Below are 19,185 nucleotides of genomic sequence, written 5' to 3'. Positions count from 1 at the left end.
GCTTCAATACGATGAATATAATTAAATCATGTTTAGCACCGGTCCATGCCCCTTTTCTATAGTCATGAAGTCCTTGAAGATTTCTGGCCCGAAAACAGTGGAATGGTGGTTTGTTCAGGCAGAAACAATTTGGAAAGTGAGTGTAACCTAATTTTATTACCAAGGAAATGCAGCTATTTCTGTTTGACTGTTTAGGTCAAAGAGAGTCTTTTCTCTCTTTGAAGAGCCTTAAAAAGAGAGTATTTTCTTTTAAAGTCTCTTTCTCTCAATATTTGCCGGAACAAATCTTAAGAATGTTAGTGAATCACAGGTTGGGACTTTAGACAGCATAGGATGGCCATAGTCAACAAGTGAGGAACACAAGACCAGAACAAGAGGCAGAACCTGCAGAGCCATGAGGGAGAGATATGCTGTGCCGGATTCAAAGATCTTAATCATAGTTTTAGTATATTAGAACCAAAGGAAAGAAGAGGTTTGGATCCTTCAGGTTCTTGTTTCTCAGGTCGGCTGGATATCTTCTCAGCCTGTGGAGATGTTTTGGCTGACAGTGAGCCTTTGAGTCTGCAGACGGACAGAACTGCCTGCTATCCCCACCTCCATGGCCTGATGGCCAAGGGGGTAGGATTGTGTCACCTTTCAGCTTTAAAGTCCAGAGAAGAAGAGCTGTCTTCTGACTTCTGGCTTTTATCTCTTCTTGAGAAAAGGGGCTGCAGTGTATGGCAGGAATATATATATATATATATATATATATACAGTACCAGTCAGTTTGGACACACCTTCTCATTCAACTACTTTGAAGAATCTAAAATATAAAACATATTCTGGTTTGTTGAGCATTTGTTTGTTTACCACATAATTCCATATGTGTTCCTTCATAGTTTGGATGTCTTCAATATTAATCTACAATGTAGAAAAAAATAAAGAAAAAACATTGAATAAGAAGGTGTGTCCAAACTTTTGACTGGTACTGTATATATATATATATATATATATATATATATATATATATATATATATATATAGCGGGTAAAATAAGTATTGAACACGTCAATAACACTGATAACATAACAGGTCAGTCCGTTACAATATATTGGTAGTATATTTAACCAGTAATAATAGTTTAATATGTTATTTTTATTGAAAGATCACCAGTTCCTGAAGGGACTGGTGAGATCTATGATTCTAGTTAAAATGTACATTTGCCCCTCTCACCTGTTTTTGTCTCTGCCTCAGATTTGAGAAGAAGCGAGGAGCAAGCAAGATAACAGAGAGGTAACACGGCAGGAAGGAGGGGGGGCACTATGGTAGTCCGTCAATTAGATAAAAGCAGACAGGAAAAAAAGTCTGAAAAATAGCAGGAGCCATACAGGAGCACCGTTGGAGTGTTTATATGTAGGTCAGTCAGCAGAGAGGGACATTCATCCATCAAGGCTCCTTCAAAAATGCAACAGATGCAGCTTTTCTGATTAGCAGTTAGATTAAAGACACATATAGAACCACTCTGATGATCAGTCACACTGCTCCCAGCTGCATGCTGTTAGTAATGAGGCTGCATGCACTTATCCACAATTAAGTCTTTGTGTTTGTGTGTTCACCTTCTGCATGTGTGGCCGTGAGTCACGTCAGAAGTGTGTTTGTGTGTTTTCAGTATGCATGTAATACGTATCAGTTTTTGTGGGTTACTTCATGTGTGTGTGTGTGTTTATTTGTATCCGTCTGCATACATGCCATATATTGTTACATACACTTGCTGGTAAAGTCACCCTGTGTTTGTGGCCATATTCATGCAGCAGGAGTCACTGTGCACTTGGATGTCATAACAGGCATTCTTGTAATACTGCGAATGTGTGTGTGTGTGTGTGTGTGTATGTGTGTGTGTGTGTGTGTGTGTGTGTGTGTGTGTGTGTGTGTGTGTGTGTGTGTGTGTGTGTGTGTGTGTGTGTGTGTGTGTGTGTGTGTGTGAGATTAAGCGCTGGGAGACAGCCCTGCTTGAGAAGCTCAGGGGGGATGCAGTCAGATAGCATTTCAGCTATAAAACACTGAAAACAACCGGCAGAGAAACCGACTGTTTGCCTGTAATCTTCAAGACTGATGCCCTGTCAACAACTTTACGGGGGGAGAGGCTCCAGGCTCTCTTAAATCAGTTAGAAAAGTGACAGCTAAAGAAGAGGAGCTGCAATCAGGACATGTATTCTACTAATACATGGTTTTTCAGTTCTTACTATTCTGCCAACATTGAGTGAATGATAATTATAAATAAAGATTGATGTCGACCTTTTCATCTCACATTAAAAAAGAAAGTTAATATGTGTATTTCACATAATTTCTTTAAATATTCTAAATCATTTTACTTTGGATACAACCAGATTTTACAAAATAAAGCAAATTTGAGTTTTTGAGAAAACCCTAGAGTTAATGACAAGGAGGGAGAGGATTGGATAAAAATACTGCGAGGGATAGAAAGAGAGAGAGAGAGGGTGAGACAGAGAGGGAGGGAGGTAAAGGATCAAGGGGTGTATGAGAGGGAAAGAGGCTGAGAGGGAGGGACTTAGAGAGAGCAGAGAGGATACATAGAGGAGAGAATCGTAGAGGAAGAGAGCAGATAGAGCGCACTTGTAGTTCAGTGTGAACTAACGGAGACAGAGAAATGTCCACGGAGAGAGTAAAAGGAAAATGTGGACTTAGTGTACTCAGCAGCGGCTCGGAGGGACAATGAGAGGCTTGTGTGAGGTAACTGCTCTGCTTTTCACTCCTTCATCTGCTTGTTGATGAGAAATTAACTGCACTGAAATGCACTGACTGTACACCAGAGTTTTCAAATTAAGACTCTGAGCTACTCCTCTGGGGGGGACATGTTGTGCATTCCTAAGCAGGAAAGCCTGTTCACTCTGTGGATGAACATGCCTCTGGTTTATCCCTTGACTTTCTGATTATGTGATGTGGGACTTGCGAGGGTTAGTGCACAGGATAAATTAGAATTTAGTTTTGTGGATTGGTAAGTAAACACATTAGAGTGAAGCAAACCTTTAAAAATAAATGTACATATTTTGTTATATGTGGCGCTATCAAAATTCCGAACTGCATCTTTGAGCTTGTATGTCAAAAGCTAATTAACATGTTTTTAATTCTGTGTGGCTGTGTAGCAACAAGGCTGTAAAGCCTTGTGCAACAGCACAAAGTATATAATCCTGCGGGCTTAATAATAATACTATTTTAATCTTTTTATTCTCCTTCTTCCGTACAAAAGTTTGCCGCGTAACTCGTCCTGCAGCGTTGCAAGCACATGCGTCAAAAATACATCAAAACATGCGGCCTGGTCGGGAATCGTGTGCTATGACTGTTCTCCGAGATTCGGCCAGCGGTTTCCACGGGAACCGGGAAAAACGGCGAGAAATTTCCCCATAGAGATGAATGCATTTTGGGCGTGGAGCTTAAAAACACTCATCTTTGGGCCCAGACTGACTCGTCATACTTTAACATAAAGAAATGATTAGAGATTTAAAATGTGAACAAAACTCTGGACTATATTGGGCCAAATGGGCATTTTGATAGCTAGCACAGATTTCATGACATCAGAGTTTAAGTTTCAGGAAAATGTAAGCCTTTTTCAGATTTTATAATGGGTGTGTATTGGATGGAATGTTCAGACTTAGAGTGGGTGATGTCATCGCCAGAGTGAGAGGAGCTTCAGAATCTTGTGAAAAAAATATTTTAAAATTTTAAAATTTTCACTCTTCAGGCATAATTTTTTGGGTCAAATTATAAATATACTTGTCCTAGTCGCAGCCATACCACTATGGAATCCAACAGTCTTACACATTTGACTCCATGTGCCTGAAAGCAACATGAACTCCAACCAACTGCTCCATTAGACTCCATGTTGATTCTGACAACAATTTCTCAAAGAAAGCAGATAGTAGCAGTTTTCTAATCTGCTCTGAAGCTCATATTATTTAAAACAACAAACATAAAAAGTACATCTCTGCGCTCGTCAGAGTCTTATCTTTCGGAAGATATCAATATATTGTCCATTGGAATTATGGTTTTAAGATTGTAGGTAGGAGTTTGACAGCTAGTTTTGTTCAAAATCAGTGTCTGCTCTGTGGTGCTCCCTCACCATGGCAACCAGTGACACACGCACAGAAGCATGAGTGCACGCAGTGTGTGTGTGTGTGTGTGTGTGTGTGTGTGTGTGTGTGTGTGTGTGTGTGTGTGTGTGTGTGTGTGTGTGTGTGTGTGTGTGTGTGTGTGTGTGTGTGTGTGTGTGTGTGACCTATGAATCTCTTTTCTCTCTATTGTTATCTCTATATATTATTTTGGCGATTGGACTCGAATCATTTTTGAAATGTAGCTTAAATTAACCTCAAATTAACCCCAAACTAACCCTCATATTTTAAACACATACAACACATACAACACATACAAACATAGCTTAAACATGGCTCCACATTATATTTAATCAAAACCAACCAACTGAAGTCCTGGAGAGGAGACGCAGTGTAGGGATTTTGATGCTAGCATGGTGATAGCTTTGGTTAAGCAGGACAAAATGGCTGACATATAAGATTGTTTATTGGGATTTAACTCTGTGAGAAAGGCGGCCTTCATGAACTTGGTAATTTGATTGACAGAGAGAGTGTGTGTGTGCATGAGCGCGTGTCTGTGTGTATTAACTTTTACCCAATGAATCTGCCGTTGCTGTTGGGAAACGGACAGCACAACGAATCCGATTAGACTCTTCTGAGAGGAGAAGTGTGATTTGCTCGTTGTTTTATGGCTTTTGTTTAAATACTGCTCTTCAGCTTCTTTTGACCTCTTTGACTTCTCGTCTTAGGTGAGTTGCTGTTGACTCTCATTAACTGTGTATTTAGCTAGCTAGCTAACTACGTGTATAGTTCAGGCTCATAGATTAGTTTTTTTGAGGTTGAACTTTACAAAATGGCTGACATTTTAGATTGTTTCGTGTGATTTTACGGAATTTAATGCACTGCGGGTTGATAATGTGCTGCTCGCTGCTTTAATTCATATCTGTTCTGACTGGCTTCTACCACACACACACACACACATATCAAAACATATCAACATAAAAATGACATCAACGCGTTCGGCAGAGTCTCTTCTCTCTGTTGATAATATTATTTATGCGATTGGACTTACTTTTTTTTCAAATGTACCTCAAATGAACCCCAAACTAACCCTAAATGAACCTCATTGATACAGCTGTCTCAGAACTGTTGATATATGCAATGTCTTCGGGCAGTAACAGCCACACAGTCAAAATTTCTTGCGAAATTAACGTTTCCCAGTGATGAAATATAAACTCCTTATCATTCATGTTTTTAGTTCTACTGTTAACATAGTTACATTATCTGTGTAATCATTGTACTTTGGAAAACTGAAGGGTGGAGCTTATCGGATTGCACTACGATCATCATTATATTGATACCTGGTTATGTAATTATGTATTGACATCATATTAAACTGATGGCTGCATCACACCGTTTTTGAAATTACACACTTTCAGAATGAGGAATATTTTTCTCCAAGCAGAGACTTTTGATTGTTAAGGGCCTTGTAACATTCACATAGTTTTTGAGAAGAGATACATACTCCTGTGCTCTGTTATGGGTGTTAATGCAGTCATGATAGATAGAACTCAATGAACAGAATGGGGGGAAGTAATAAAGGATGACCCAAGGAGGAAGACAATTGATGAGTTGGAGGCTGGTTTGGATCTGATGTTTCAAGCCATTTTTGATTAATTCGTGAACTTATTGATCTGTCCATTTTTCTGAGCTTGAGCACTAAATGAAGGCGTTAACAGCCAAGTTGTGCAGAGCCAACGATTTCAACTGTACATTACAGTGTACAACAACATGGACGCTCGCAAACTTTAGTTCTCCTTCCAACCTTGACAAAGGCTTCTCACCTTTTACAATAAAAGCCCGAGACCTATACCCTGGGTAACTTTACGAGAGGAACCTCAGATTCACTCAGAGCATTTCATTAAAAGGAAACTTAATGAAATATCTTACAGTAGCTTAGGCTATACAACAGTTTACCTTGGATAGACTGAGAGACGCGGCTTGTCCAAGGATCCTAGTATTCTGTCCTCTGCCTGCAGAATTCTATTCAAACCTTTTGTTAAAAATGTTGCAAATGCATCTCTTGTGTGCAGCATAACTGTAAACACAACATAACAACCCCTTATGGAGTTGACATGTATATATAACAGCAGCCTAATCAGCTGATAAAGTTAATATCCTCATATATATATATAAATAGTATAAAACTAAAACATAAAGTCAGACTGCATTCTCTCTGACATTTCAAGAATGATATTATTAAAAACATATTTATTTTGGTAATGCAGTACAATAAATCAAATTGAATCTTAATCTCACTACCAGTTTCTGTTGTTAAATGATAATCTTCTCAAGCACCCACTATACTGTTGTAGATAATGTCTATGACCAAAAACTAAGTTCAGATTGTCTAAATAACCAACTCACGTCCTAATGAAAGGTCGCTTCACTTGTTGTGTTTAAGTCACTTATTGAGCATTAATGCCAACCTCCTCTGGTGGCAGCTTCTCAAATGTGAGGATTTGATGTTCTTATATACTTTATAGAATTCAGAATTGAATACTTTTGAGTTTTTACTGTTAGACAAAACTTCATGACTTTCAAGACTTTTACCTTGTTCTCTGGAAAAAAAAAATTTTTTATTTTATACAGTTTTCTGACATTACACAGATTAAACAATCAATTTAAAGCACAATCAAGATGATATATTTCTGAATTTTTTGTTGTGTAGAAGTAGCCTGATGATACTGTATGAAGGTCCACCTGTGGCAAACAGGGTTGACCGTTACACACTGAAGAAAGATTTACTTATGCAAAATTAAATATAAGAACTGGAGTGATGTGTTGGAACGTGGCAAATCTGTATAACAGATTTCTCTGTAAGATAGATATAGCCTCCTTCTCCCTGTATGGAGAGAGAATGTATCAAGTAGCTCTGCCTGATTTCCTATAGCACCTCGGCCTTAAGTAGAGGGTTTTAGTACTGAAGGATTTACCTCAAACTGACCTCCTACATTGGATTAAAGGATCGGAATGTAACATTTAGGGGGATTAATTGGCATAAATGGAATATAATATTCATAACTATATTTCCATTAGTGTATAATGACCTGAAACTACAGGGCTCTGTGCAGGCTAGTCAAGTTATTCTACAGCTTATTTGTATGGATCTTGCTTTGTCCACATAAGTGTGATTTTCTCTATTTCCAAGATCATCATCACATACATATGGTATACGATTTGTGCTAAAAATTGTACTCAGTAATATAAGGAGGTGAAAATATAACTTGAGACAATGAGACAAAGAAATAAATACTGGAGAAAATATGATACTGCATCCATTACATACATGGACATGTACATGCCACTACATTACACACTTTTAATTCAAATATCCTTGTCACTGTTGACTTCATGCCCCAATGGACCAGGCAGATGTGAACCGCAGTGATGTTGCTTCCTATTTCGCAGTGTTTGCCCTCAGCAACAAGGGACACAGATGCGGCCATTCATAATGTATTTAATTTTGTTCCTGTGTCAAAGTCAAATCTTTACTGGTTATCTTCTAAGGCTCAGCTGGTTAAATGGGCAAAACAACTGGAACATAGGGTGATGGTCTGCATCTTAAAGAACACCTCCAAGCACACATCAAATCACTATTATTATACACACCAATGAAAGTTAAAGTACAAATTACAGAAATTGCTCATGTGGAAAAAGCAGGGTAATTCTTGGTTTGACGGACAGCATGTTTATTTCAAAACACAGTAATTCATGGTCAAAATTTTAAGAAAATTAAAGAAATGTGTTTTAACCTTGTCATGTGGTCTCAGCGGGTTCCATGTCCCGAGTGGTGGTAGAAGTATTTGGATAGGTAAAGTAAAAGAATATATATATATATATATATATATATATATATATATATATATATATATATATATATATATATATATATATAAAAGTACAACCAAAAAATCTACACAATCTGTATTTCCCAACCTGACCACCCCGATGGTTTGTTACTCAGAACCATCTGAGAAGCCTTCCTTGTAAACTGAAATGGAAAAGGGAGGCCTCTTGAAGAAAAAAACATGGCAGCTGGATGGATGAACAATCTGGTAATCAAACTCCAGACAGTTGGGAGAAGAACAAACCATCTTTTCCATGGAGAAAAGCATTCAGTGTCGTTCTTTGCTCTTCTTTCAGTGAGGAACAACTCTCCAGCTCTGATAGAACTGATGCTATTGCAGCATCTATGCTAAACTCTGTAGGAGCCGCCATTGTTTTTAAGAACTCAAACATATTACTTGAAGCCTGACTAAATCCGGCTGCTGTGCAAGGTTATATATTTCCTGTCAAAATGCTCTTGCCATTGTGAAGAAATGCTGGTGAGACGTGGAAATGAATGAGAGTAACATATTGGCAGCGTGAAGAGTTTCTGTGTGGCTCCAACTGGGACAGTTGCCTTGTTCCACCTCAGCGGAAGATTGATGACTTCTGGATTCTGGGATATGCACCTGTTTCCCCCCCAGGCTCCCTCTCTCTCACTCCTCCTATCCTTCCCTCTGCATGCTATCTCTCCTTCTGTTCTGTTGCTTTAATGTCCATATTCAATTTTGATAATATTATTAGGGCCCGAGCACCGACATCGTCAAGCTGCGAAGGCCCTCTTGAAACTTTAATGGTTTTATTAGGGCCCGAGCACTGACGTAGTCAGAGCGCAGGATCTATTGTTCTTCAAATGTTTATTAGGGCCGGAGCACTGACGTAGTCAGAGCGGAGGACCTATTGTTCTTCAAATGTTTATTATTATTATTATTTATTTCAAATTTGGTCAGCACAATCTAAAGGTCTTAGTGATTAAAAGTTATAAAAAAATTGTTGTGTCGCGCAACACCGTTACCATGAAAACGAAGGTGTTTTTAAAGGTCTAGAAATGCTTGAAACATAGCCACACTTGGCACACACATTAAAAGACGCGAAGAATGCGTTGCCACGGTAACGGCGTAACTACCTGATACGATTGGGCTGAGCCCAGATACCCTGCGAAGAAAGCTCGTTTTGGCCGCCTGTATTTGGGAAACAGTCATGTAATGGTGTGCATGAATAAGTCATTGGTTTTCTTCAAAATAAATGTAGCCTCTACTAATGAGATATTTCCAAATCCATTAAACTAAATATAACGTGTCCCTTCCATGGTCATTTCTGAATTCAGAATGGGAACAATTTGATGTAATATTTACAAAAGTAGCACACATTAATGTGCAACGGTATAGGTTTGTTCTACCATAACCTACCATGTTTTCTGGCCTAGACTTTATTACCACTAACTTCGTAGTGCCCATTCAGAGCAGTTGTATGTTATGGTTGAGGGCACAATTACAGTCACAGGGAAGGAATTTCAGGAGTTACCCGGTCGCTGTTCGCAGCAGTGGAAGTACATTGGCACAGAATTCTGCACTGGTGTCTTGGTCTACGCCTTGGCCTTTGTCTTTGTTTTAACCTTAAGACTCAAAATATGGATTATTAATTTTTAGTACTGTTACTGTCACAGTCACACCTGTTCACTCTTCCTGCACTATTTCTCTCAGCTCACAGCCCAGCCCCCGCTCTCTCACCACACTCTCCCTCACTCACCTAATCAGCCTCATGCAGTGCACCTGTCTGCCACACCCACCTCATCAGCACCATCACTCTCACCTGCTCACTCTGCTGCACCTACACCCTGCAGTATTTAAACCCCAGTCTCACACACACTCACTGCCAGATCGTTCTCCGCATTATGCCAGACCTTCCAGCGTTATTCCCCGGACTGATTTCCCGTTGCCGACCCCGCTTGTTTGGACTTCTCCGCTTTGCCTCTGCCCCGGTAACCGACTCAGCCTTCCGTCCCAGACCACGGTATTTGCCTTTGCTCCTTTTGGTTTTTGTCTGCCTGCTCCACTGACGGATCAGCGCTCTCTAGAGTGGAATATAACCCGTGAGTTATCTCCTGCCTGTCTACCTGCTGTTTGTTCCGCTTTGAATAAAGCTCCTGAACATTACTCTGTCTCCTGGTCGTACTGCACTTGGGTCCACACACCACCCGTTACAGTTACTGAACAATGAGAAGGAAAGAAGAGTGGAGGAGAAGACATGAAAACTATATTTGGCCAATATACATTGGTAAATAAATTAATAAATACTATAAACAGATTTTTTCTTTTACTTGCCGCCGCCTGCTCCGTCATTTTGTGTTTCTTGTCAGTCCTGCGTTCGTACACGCTTCATAAAATACTGTGCAATTCAAACTGCCTGTCTCCACTTTGATCTGACATATGTGACACATCTTAACTCAAGGATGAACTTATTAGATTTTGGTGGTCAAAGGTCACTGTGAAAACACATTAGAAAATGTCCAACAAGATAAAGTGACATTTTGGACAGACATGGATGTAAACTGCATTTAAGTTATTATGGACCACTTTGCAATTGGCTAATGAAACTCTTGCTGGATGCTCAATACACCTGCAAGAATGTCCCTTTTAGAAAGTAAATATTCTGGAAAAATACCTTCAAGACAAATATAATCAACATGACACAAATAAAAGGGATGTAAATGAACCGCAGCAGCTCCATAGAGCTCTCTGGGAACAACTGACTGCGTTTACGAGATCTTTCAAGTGAAAAACCATGGTAACGCCGTTAATATTAGATTCCTTTTCTGCTAATAGATCCATAGAGATCTTTCAAGTGAAAAACCTAACGCCGTTAATATTAGATTCCTTTTCTGCTAATAGATCCCCTGACATCCTATAAACCAGACCTATAAATCAACCTATTTCATTTTTTCATTGAGAAAAATTATGATAAAAATGACATCAGCAGAATGGATATGTCTTTTGTTACTGAGGTTAGGATTAGACGAACTAAAAACGTCCCCTATCTTGGACATGAACTAATATACTCCTCTCCTTAACTGAATAGTATACTGTAAGATAAACAAAATGATATTTCAGTTGGATTTTAACAACAAAAAAGTCACAATGAACTTTTTATAGCCACCCTGCTGTTCCTCTGATATTTCCTTCAAAATGTCCTGGTTCAAACACTCAGTGAAGGAAATGTTTCCAAATAGAGAATACTGCTCTGTGATTGACAGGATCATTAATTAGCTAGTAAGTGTTAAGTGGTGCATGAAATATTACAGGTGACACCTGTCCTTTTGACTGACAAATTGCAGCACACAAATTCTATGCAGCTTATTCCAAGTGGCATTGCTCGCGTACATTCATGCGCCGTCAGCACACTTGAGAGGACCATGTATCTATCAGGCTGCTCTTCAGTAGCTCTTCATCAGCCTCTGGATGACTGTTCAGGTGGTACACTTTTGTGTAATATATAGAGCAACATTAACATGCTCCTTTACAGTGTTTTTCTCATACTTTGGTTATTTTTTTTAAACATTCTCTAAACCATGCCATCGTCACAACTGTTTAATGGCACATCACAACTCTACTGCATGTCTGCAAAGTTCTCTGGAGCGCAGCAGCAAAATCTGTTGTTCTTCCTTCATCCAGTGACGTACTTGGGATGAGGAAGAACTTCAGCGAGCTTCTACAGCTTTGATAGCTGTGTGGAGCAATGCTGCTCAAAAACCTTCTTGTTCTCGTTGCTTTTGTTACGTGTCCAACAAGGAAAATGGCATCCCAAAATATGAGTGAAGAGGATGTCATGGATGTTACATGTTTTTGCTGACTCAGATAGCGAGGCTGCAGCTGCAGAGGGGAATATATGGCTGGCAGGGAACCTCCAGAATGTTATTTGCAGAGAGCAAATTGCTGACTTGCCCTCTGATGTGGACAGAAACAGAATCATTCTGCTGTAATGAATGTCACTGTGGGCAGTTTTGGTTGGATGCAGTTACTGAGGACAACCCAGATAGAGAAAGCCATGTGTGTGTAACTATTCATGAAAGTTTCCATAGTCAATGGGACAGAGGTGTGAGATAAACTGGAAAAGACAACCAAGACTAGCAGGGAGAGTTGGTGGGATTTGGGTCATTGTATTTTTCTAATTCAATGGTCTGCCTCTGTTTCAGTGTAAATCTTTTTTAACAGAAGTTGTACAGCTGTATTTGGGGAATTCATTTCTTTAGAGGACTACATCTGTAACGGGTGTGGTAAGGACCCAAAAGCAGTAAGACAGACACACAGAGTAGTAGGAAGAAGCTTTATTCCAGGCAGTACACACAACAGGAAACCAGGCTTGGATCGACTCACGTGGAGAAACCCAACCAGTGGAACGCCAAGCCGTCAGGGGAGCAGGCAGACAGAAACCAGAGGAAGCGGAGGCTAAACTCGTGGTCGTGGACAGAAGGCTATGGCGATTTACCGGGGCAGAGGCAAGGCAGGAATCTCGTGGTCGGGGATGGAAGGTTGAGTCGTCCACCGTGGCAGGGGCAAGGCGGAGAAGTCCAAACAGGCAGGGTCGGCAACGGGAAATCAGTCGGAGGGAAAACGCTGGAAAGTCTGGCATGAATGCGGAGAACGATCTGGCAGTGAGTGTGTGTGAGACAGGAGCTTAAATACAGAGTGAGTAATTACAGAGCAGATGCAGCTGTGTGGGCAGGTGAGTGTGGTTGAGCCAATGAGCAGGGAGTGACTGACAGGTGAGCCGAGCGAGCTGATTAGGTGAGTGTGAGGCAGAGTGACAGGGGAGTATGGGGCAGAACTGTAGCTGTGTCCCAATCCAGCGGCTGCATCCTTCGGAGGATGTATTTGTAGACCGATAACGTCACAGCGGCCGACAAATGCAGCCTACTTTTCCCAGATTTGGAGGATACAACTGATGGATCCTTCACGGCCCAACATATCCCAAGATTCATTGCGTGCCGGTGATTTTTTTTTTTTTTTTTTTTTAATGACATGGCGACTAGTGGACCGGCAACGGGAGAATTCACTTTTAAATGTAATTATTGGGTTTTAACTCACGTGAATATCTACAGATACAAGTGTTAAAACTAAAAACAAGGGACCTGATCAGATCACACTTATGTTAAAATGATCGGTTAACTTACGTGACGCTATTAACTAACCAGCTGACGCTACCGAGAGCCATTTATCGCAGCTCGTCCATTTTAATATTTTAACTTAGCTTTACCTCTTTTATACTCTTATGACAACCGCAGCTGGTTGCTAGGAGACAGGAACGGCAAAAGGGTGGGGGCGCGAAAAGCTGGTGATGCAAACAAGAAATCATTTGTGGACCAGACCGTCTCATTTCGGGGACCGCTCGGTTGAGCCTTCGCGGTATTCAAAGGACCCAGCCGATGTAGACCGCGAAGGCTGGGTCCTCTTAAGGCTGCAGCTGCTGGATTGGGACACAGCTTGTGACAACATCGGCACTTATCAGAGATCCACATAAAAGTTGGCATCACTTTGACTGACCTTAAACTTTTATGTTTATCTTTTTACTTTCTGTAATAAATTAAATTCGATATATTTTTGTATAATCCAAAATTACATATCACAAATTTGTCCCAGAGGGCTTTCAAATCCGTACAACATACAACATCCTCTGTCCCAGGACCCTAACATCCGTACAGGAAAAACTCCCCATTTAACTGAGAAAAAAATGTAGCCTCTACTAATGAGAAACTGAGAAAAAAAACTGAGAAAAAAAGGAAGAAACCTATGGAGCAGCAACAGAGATCTTACAGGATGGACAGTAGTGTAATATATGTCATGTGTACAGAATGAACAACATAATAGAGTTACAACATAGTCAGTCCATATGATAAAGATGAGCGTATTGACAGCAGTGTAGAAATAATAATAGCAGAATAATACTAGGAAAATTCCCAAGAAATTTTGACTGTGTGGCTGCTACTGCCCGAAGACGTGGCATATATTAACAATTTTGAGACAGCTGTATCAATGGGTTTCATTTAGGGTTAGTTTGGGGTTCATTTGAGGTACATTTGAACTACTACTCAAACTACTACTGATTACTCATAAAACTGTAGTTTCCATTTCCCTAAATACCAGACCATGAGAGGCAGAATGACTATCCAGGTTTTTATGTCCTTAAGACATGCTTGAAGTTTTGCGAACTGGTTGGTTTCCTCTGAACTTAGTTGTGTGTGGGACAGTATCTTTGTTTTTAACATCATCATTTAAGTACGTTATTTCATTGTACAGCACTTTGGACAATTCTGGTTGTTTCTCAATGTGTTTTATAAATGAACTTGATTTGATCATTATGGAGCATGTGAAGACATCTGCACTGATCATATAAATGAATCCTCCCATGATTCACTAGGTAGTATGGACAGCTGAATAGACTCTAAACATGAACAGCATGAGCACTGTATAAAAATGATTGACTCATGAGTCACACTCAGTGAAAGCTGCACTACAAACAATTATAAGAAAACGTATTGCATATTAATAACATATTAAGGTAAAAGACCTCCAGATCTTTTACATTATTCATTCAAAATATTTAGTAAACTTCTTAGAGCAACTCTGAGCGATAAAGGGACAGAACCTTTTCCCTTAGTGAAAAGGGTGGCTGACCCTGTTGCTTGGTATGACACCTTATTTTACAGATTTGTGATTGGATGATCACTCTTATGATAATGGCTATAGAGTGGACATTGAAATGGAAAAGCCTTCAGACATGGTGTACATGAATACTATGTGATGTAATGAACATCTCTGTTGTATACCTGCTCCCTCAGTTTTTCTTTCTTGTCGGTTTTGCTTTCGTTGTTAAAAACTTGCCTTTTGTTAAATTCCATCTGCCTGCCCCATGTGTTCTGCTTTGCGTCTACCTTGGAACTGACACCATAACATAAACCTCTTACTACTTAGATAGTTTGTCCGAAAGTCAACTGTACATGTGCAGACTCAGTTCTGGTTCCATCACTATGGATGAGTGTGTAGAATGTCCAAAGTTTGAAAGTCTTAGAATGATTATTTGGCAACATTGTAGCAGATTCATCAGCCCTCAGTGCTAAACACGTCATGGAATATACCACTTCAACGTGGGTAATGTAAGAGGCAATGGGCACACATAACACTGTCGGATTGGGACCCGTATGTCCACAGGGGGGTGGGGCTAGTGGAGCCAGCCAATGACAAGGAGGCCTCAGTCAAAACAACCAAAACACATCAGATTTAAACTCACCAACAGACTATTGATGTTTCTTTAGAGGGTTACCTGTTAAGATGCTATGTAGCATATAAAGACATCAATATAAGAGGCACTTGATATTTTGAGTGATACAACATATTTGGTGGTGTAGCCAGTAGAACACCGTGCTTGAAAGTTCTAGGGCATGGAGATAGAGATCTGCAAGTAGGTTATGCACACTGATGTTCTGCTCAACTTGCGTTTTCCTTTCAAAAATTTTAATACTCTGTTAGGTTTTGTGCCTGACTGGGCTAAAGGCTCTCTGGAGAGTACACACACACACACACACACACACACACACACACACACACACACACACACACACACACAGAAAAGTCTCGCCCAAGAGGCATTTTTACAGGCAACTGTAGTGTGGAAAGCACTGATCCATGACAGCCTGGTCATGTGATGATGTAAGGTACAGCGAAGCACAGAAATCTCCTTCGTGACCTAGAGAGGAATGTGGATTTCTGTCAAACAGGGCACTAACCTTAATGGCAGCTCTAACTGGTTTTCTGTATTCATCTTGGTTTTCTTTTGTCAAGACAACTTCATTTTGTTTGTCCATCAACTGTGAAGTATACCAACAATACTGATATTGGTTTAGAATATCTGAATAATAAAGACCAAAACTATAAATAGATTTAAGCAACAGCAGTTTTTCTAGCAGAGTCGCCCCCTTCAGCCCTGGGCTCTCATTTAGAAAACAGTGAGTAGGTTCCATACTAAATGTTTGCCTATTTATTCATATATATATAAACATTCTAATTTATAAAGCTTGTGTACGCTTGAATGACGTTGGTTATAGGATTTTTTAACTGACAAAGGTATATCTAGAGGTGGCAACTAGGGATTTTAGTTGCCAATTAGGTATGCATTAATATTTTACTAATAATAGGCTAATGCATAAATTAATAGGCTACATGAATACACCTAACTGTTGATGGTCAGTCTCCTATTTTACCTTTATAAGCTATAGACTTACATTAACAAAACAGATAAAGAGGACCTTTTTCTCAAGTCAAATGCTTGAAGCAAACCACCAAACAAAAATGCAAACCATGGGTTCTCTCCTCTTCTAAATGAACTCAAAATTACATCTGAATTATATAGTAGACCATACACTTTACCATATGCAGATATAAGAAGACAATTAGCCTGGATGAGTTTAGATGAACAGGTTCTCGTAACAAACTGCGAGATGTTGTGGAACACCAACAGGGCATTATTTACAGATTCTATTTCATTTAGGAGGATAAGTAACAACCATCAATACAAAGCAACAATGTGTATTACATTACTTCTGTTATAATGATTGTAAGAAACAATTAATAAGATTCACTAAGTGTCATGCTATCATTCCAAAGAAATCCCTTTAATCATATTCTAATGTGATCAGTATTGTGTTAGTTTGACTCATCCATCCACCCCAACCACGACAAAGACAAATGCGCTGGTATTTGATGACCTGGTGAGGAAACCTTGGCTGCCTTCCTCTGTCCTGCTGCGGTGCATATGCGTGTGTGTGTTGTTGCAGAGAGTGGAGTTTCCTTCCCTTAAATGCAAAGCTGTATGGCATTAACCATATAGGTACAACCAAGTTTGCAAGCCAATCACCCACAATGTTGGGGTGGCAAATTATATTGTAGGATGGAAACGGCCATGTATAAATCCCAATTTAACTTGGCATTGTCCACAGGTGGACCAGCCTCTTATACCGCCCTCTACATAGCTACAGTCAACCATAAATGGACAAAACTAGCAATGCTGATCAACGTACCTTTATGATGAATCACGGCAACTACCAAGAGGAAGACCATGACATTTTTTCTTCCTGACGCAGATATGGAGGTGTTTGAGGGTGATCTTGTCCCTGATCACTTGTTCCCCCTAATTCTACCATTCATGTAGTCTGCAGTGGCAGTGCATCCATCATCGAGCATGACACTATATGAAACTTAAAATCATTGATGTTACATGAACAGTATTGGCGGATATTATTTAAAACTACTGATGCTCTGTTCTGCAATTATTAAATGCTATTTGATGATAGCTTGGATTTCTACAACTAATAATTATAATTTCATTAGTTAGTATCCAGACAGTCAAGTCCTCTGTGCTCTGAAGCTGAGCAATGTGATGAAATATAGAGCTATACTTGATTTGATTTGAGTCAGTTTATATCTTTAACAATTGAAAGGTGCTCATCAAATAGTTATGGCTCAACACTGGCTGGTTTGAATGTTTATCCTCTGCCTTAAAGAGGTGATCAGATAACGATAAAGATATGATATGGTCAAGGCAACTCTGGTATAATACGATTATAAAAGTGATAAAAAAAAACATGGCAGCCTTCAGTTTGTTTCTCTGTTCCCCTCTCTCGTCAGTTTAAGACCTGTGAGAACTATCAGTTTCCACTTGTTACATGCATAGTGTCTTTTCAAAATAAACCTCTGTGTTCAAAGGATAGTGCATAGTTTATTTTGATAATAACTTCTGAAACAGTGAAAATGTCTGTACATCTGTGGATATAATCCAAAGAGGAACTGCTAATACTGTAGCAAATTCATTACCGGTGGAGCTGCTCTGCTTGATTCACAGGCTCACACACTTAATTAATGTTACAGGAGATGATCCCAGCTGACATTGGGCAGGGTACATGCTGGACCAATCACCAGACTATCGCAGGGCTAATGCAATACAATACAAGGGAATCTTAATCAGTTACAGATCATTCTGAGTTCCATGTATCAGCTGTCAGACTAATTCCTCAGGGCTCAACCTCTATGCTTAAACCTTTTCTAATTAGAGCCTCTGATATGATTGGTCAGCTAGCCCGCTCTGTTGTGATTTGTCAACGTTTCGCATGGGTCAAAAAAGAATTCAGCCCCGTCTTCCAGAGCGGTTCAAAACACTGTTGAAGCTGTCCTCTGCGAAATGCAGCGAACACGTCATTAAGTTTACGTTGTTCTGCTCTGGCAAAGTGTTAACTACCACTTTTTCTTCATTTCATCTGCCTTCGGAAGTCCAAACAAAGGACATTTCCCCTCGCAGAGCAGAGCACAGCGTCTTTTCGACATGACGGACTCAAAAAAAAACTCTGCCTCCGGAGCTTCAGCTCCGTCTCTCTCTTTTGTTGTTTGAGGGCAGGCCAACTAGCCGGAAGGAGTTTTACGTCACTTCCGAAGTGAAGGAGAGAATTCAATGGAGCCATTTCAGGCAGCTCAGGAGCAGTGATTCTGAGGGGGAGGGTAACTCCTTTTAGGCGTAGACTTCTGGTTTTACACTCTACGGACCTTTTACATGTACAAAAATATATATAATACACTAAAGAAGAGGGAAAAAGTGGAAAAGCATAATAGGGCCACTTTAAGAAAAAAGTGTGATAGATAGGTATTGGTTATGAAGCCTGGTGGTTGTTTTTCAACAAAGAATAGCAGATGGAAAAAAAGAGAACCTGTATTGTAAAAGGTAACGGAAGGAATGTGGATGTGCTGTCAAGGTTTGTCAAGGTTGAAAGGAGTAATAATGTTTGCCATATTAGTTTTGACCACAGTGCCTCCGTGTTGTTATTTCATAATCCTCATGAATATAGTTCTACCCGACCTGGTTGGTTGATGCCTTTATTTGGGGTGTGAAAGCTAAAATTATTATTATTATTAATTATTAAAAAAAATCAACATTGAAGAATTAAGTAGCTTTTTCATCATGTCATATTGTAAGTACGGCCTGTCTGTAAATATTCATGACAAAAACAACAGTTTTGAAGAAATATATTGAGATGCAAAGTAATTGCCTGAAAAAAACTCCCCTGGTGGGTAAAGGCTTTAAGACTAGCAAACCAGCACAGCAAAGAAAAGCAAAGGACAGACTCAGTAAATGACCAACTTAAAAACTTTGCAACTTCCTTAAAAGAACAATC

The 19,185-nt window shown here is 39.7% G+C and overlaps 1 protein-coding gene across 3 annotated transcripts in view; it reads left to right on the top strand.

The window, feature by feature from the left end:
* LOC129094096 (cadherin-12-like) overlaps window positions 1–19,185 on the top strand; it is a 131,483-nt gene that overhangs the window by 68,046 nt on the left and 44,252 nt on the right. The window contains exon 1 of one of the 3 annotated variants that reach the window (XM_054602121.1): window positions 2,667–2,730. The exons of 1 other annotated variant lie outside the window; for it this stretch is intronic. The gene's annotated coding sequence lies outside the window, so the exon portion shown is untranslated. Of the gene's footprint in view, window positions 1–2,666; window positions 2,731–9,730; window positions 9,955–19,185 lie in introns of those variants that run through there. One more of the 3 variants, XM_054602120.1, reaches the window with a different exon arrangement.

This window comes from Anoplopoma fimbria, chromosome 8, assembly GCF_027596085.1.
Source record: "Anoplopoma fimbria isolate UVic2021 breed Golden Eagle Sablefish chromosome 8, Afim_UVic_2022, whole genome shotgun sequence".
NCBI lineage: Eukaryota > Metazoa > Chordata > Actinopteri > Perciformes > Anoplopomatidae > Anoplopoma > Anoplopoma fimbria.
The sequence above is the reverse complement of the archived record's forward strand: the minus strand, read 5'-3'. Positions and strand labels throughout refer to the sequence as shown.